The sequence below is a fragment of the Sinocyclocheilus anshuiensis genome, unplaced genomic scaffold, assembly GCF_001515605.1.
Source record: "Sinocyclocheilus anshuiensis isolate Anshui unplaced genomic scaffold, SAMN03320099.WGS_v1.1 scaffold78, whole genome shotgun sequence".
NCBI lineage: Eukaryota > Metazoa > Chordata > Actinopteri > Cypriniformes > Cyprinidae > Sinocyclocheilus > Sinocyclocheilus anshuiensis.
In genome coordinates this window covers 3258845-3261558 of record NW_015544250.1, presented here as the reverse complement: position 1 = coordinate 3261558, position 2714 = coordinate 3258845, and the positions used below count along the sequence as shown (strand labels likewise).

The following is a 2714-nucleotide window of genomic DNA, read 5'->3' as shown; positions in this document are numbered from 1 at the left end:
ACAGCGGCGGGAAAGTTTTCCCAAAACATTCCCTCTTGATCGCGACATCATAATCAGAACTGCTGCTTCCACAAAGGGACCAATTAAAGGCTTCTTCCTTGATGCATTAAGCCAGCCGGCAATTAGCGAATCAACATGTAATCTCGTACATTTCCGCTCGAGCGATTCGTGTTGGTCAGCGAAGTGCCTTCGACTGAGGAAGTCTTTTGAAACTCTAATCTTGTCAGGGCCGAGTGCGGGAAAGGTGTTTAGCCTAGTGTTTACAGTTAGAGAGACGAACCCGTTTTTCTATGGAGCGAGATAAGCACGATGAGGAATGCAACATGTTGTTTAAAAGTACATAGAGGGCTTAAACCGACATATTGATGTATTACAGGAGGATAAGACAGCAGCTGCTAGCTCTTTGCAAGCTACCGCTACAATTCATTTAATGCTAAACACTTTAATTGATGAGTAGGAGTTTCTATTTCAAAGCCTGCCAGAAAATCTTCACTCGTTAGGAGAATTAAAACATGTTCAGAGTTGATTCAACAGGTGTCTGAGGGGAAATATTCAAGGTTTACTTCCACATACGTTTGAAACGCTGCAGTAGTTTTGTGTTTTACCACGGTGTTTTGGTTCAGTTTATGCGGATGCCTCTAATGAGTGTAAAAGCATAGCCACCATCTGTTTCAAATGTGCAAGACTTCTCATCCGCTGGAAGTCTCCATGGCTCCCTAGTTAAAACATCACAGGGTAACTGTTAAGGATGTCACATTTGTTCTGGGGAAATGTTTGTGATTTTCATCCAGTGCCAAAGCTTTTAGAGACCACCACTGTGAGAAAGCGTTCGCATATCTCTTCATTTGACACATCTAATTTGGGCTCAGTTATTTCACTCGAGTAAAATGAAACCTAGACCTCTTTTTTTTCGTTTGTAGGCATCATGGGTAACAAGCAGGACCAAGAGTGCAGGTGAGGACCTCACCCCAAATATGAGACTCATAAACCAACAACAGCAATTACAGTTTGCATCTTTTGTAACGGTCTCATCAGTTCTGTCATGTGTGTGCGTAATGACTAATTCCTTTCTTTTTCTTATGCGTTTGTCATACTTGATTGTGTATCTTTGCCAGCGCTCAAATTAGATTCCTGTGTCTGCCTTCAAAATCAATTAATGTTGTCCTGAAACTTTGGAAAATGAGGAAAAACAGACATCAAAGTCAAATGTTAGTCATGGTGATGAATTTTCTAGAATAAAAGTAGAATAAAAGTTAAATTGATGCCCACACTGTAAAAAATGACCGTGAATTTAACGGTAAAAGACTGTAAAAATGCTACAGTAAAAACCTGTTAAATGGTTAACGGTAAATTACCCTACTATATACGGTGAAAAACTGTATTGGACATTACATGTATTGGACATTAATTTTATGGTAGTATACCATTTTTGGAAGTGAAAAAGACTGTACAACTTGCAGTGAATAACCGTAAATTGACATTCCCAGAATTCCCTGCGTTACATTTCAAATTTGATGTTTTTTTGTTGAAATAACTATGTTTCTTCTTAGTTTTTTTCTGATCAGTTTTGTACATTAGGGTTGTGTGTTACACCTAATGTTGTTAAATGAATGTTTATTGCATTATTTCAGTTTCATGTGTGTTACCATGATGGTGTTTGTGTGAATGACAATGTGCACCTTCTCTATATGTTATTATTTAAAAGCTGCTTGTGATGGGCTTTGGTTCATCATGTGACTTTCTCATCACCACCTAAAATTCCGGCAACCACAGCTGCCGGTTTTTTACCGTAAATTTTACGGAATTTTTTTTACAGTGCAGCGTGAAAGCATGAACAATTAACACTTTGATTTAATTATATCTTCATCTTTTAAATGAATGTTTCATTTCAGAGAAGATCAATTATTTCTCTAATGAATCTTTAGAGAAGGTTAAAAGTATTAAAGTATTAAACTTTGGTGTAATAACTTGTCTTGCATTGTTTGTGCTATAGACATGAATGATTGTCAATCATATAGAAGCACACTGAAGAAGAGATCAGAGTATCATAGAGACCTGAGGGGACTTGCTGTTTTGACTTGAACTAGTAAGTAACACCCTAACCTCCTAGAACATTTTAGCAACCACCTTACAATGTCCCAGGAATCACTCTAGACCTTAGAGAAGGCATAACTATGTCCCAGTAACCACCCAAAACACCCTATTGTGATGGTACGTTTTGTACACACAGACTATCTTTATTTTTTTATATTTTATATATTTTTTTAAATATATTTTTTATCTTTGTTGCATATTTTAGTGTATTTTTTTATATTTTTATAACACTTCAGAATTAATGTTTTTATTTTATTTATTTAATTTTAATGCTTGAGAACAGCATTACTCATTCACAAGTGTAAGAAAGAGGAATAAGTAATTTTGCACAGATAAACAATTTAATATTTTATTTTATTAAAACATTGCAGAACTATTTAATATTTTTATTTTATTTTGTTATTTTATTTTATTTTGTTTTATTTTATTACAACACTTCAGAACAAAATTTCTCATTCACAAGTGTTAGAAACAGGGATAAGTAATTTCGTTTCATCATCTTTGTGTTTTTCACAGCTCCCACAACATCCTATCATGGTAATATTTTACTTTATTTTATTTTATTTCAACTCTTCACAACAACATTACTTATTCACAAATATAAGAAAGAGTGATACGTA

The 2714-nt window shown here is 34.7% G+C and overlaps 1 long non-coding RNA gene across 2 annotated transcripts in view; it reads left to right on the top strand.

The window, feature by feature from the left end:
- The first annotated feature begins 260 nt into the window (after positions 1 to 260).
- The window catches only part of LOC107697956 (uncharacterized), a 3283-nt gene continuing 829 nt past the window's right edge, over positions 261 to 2714 (top strand). Inside the window, exons 1-4 of one of the 2 annotated variants that reach the window (XR_001635287.1) lie at positions 261 to 817; positions 921 to 954; positions 1994 to 2086; positions 2611 to 2630. This is a non-coding gene — a long non-coding RNA (uncharacterized LOC107697956). Of the gene's footprint in view, positions 818 to 920; positions 955 to 1993; positions 2087 to 2610; positions 2631 to 2714 lie in introns of those variants that run through there. The other variant, XR_001635286.1, reaches the window with a different exon arrangement.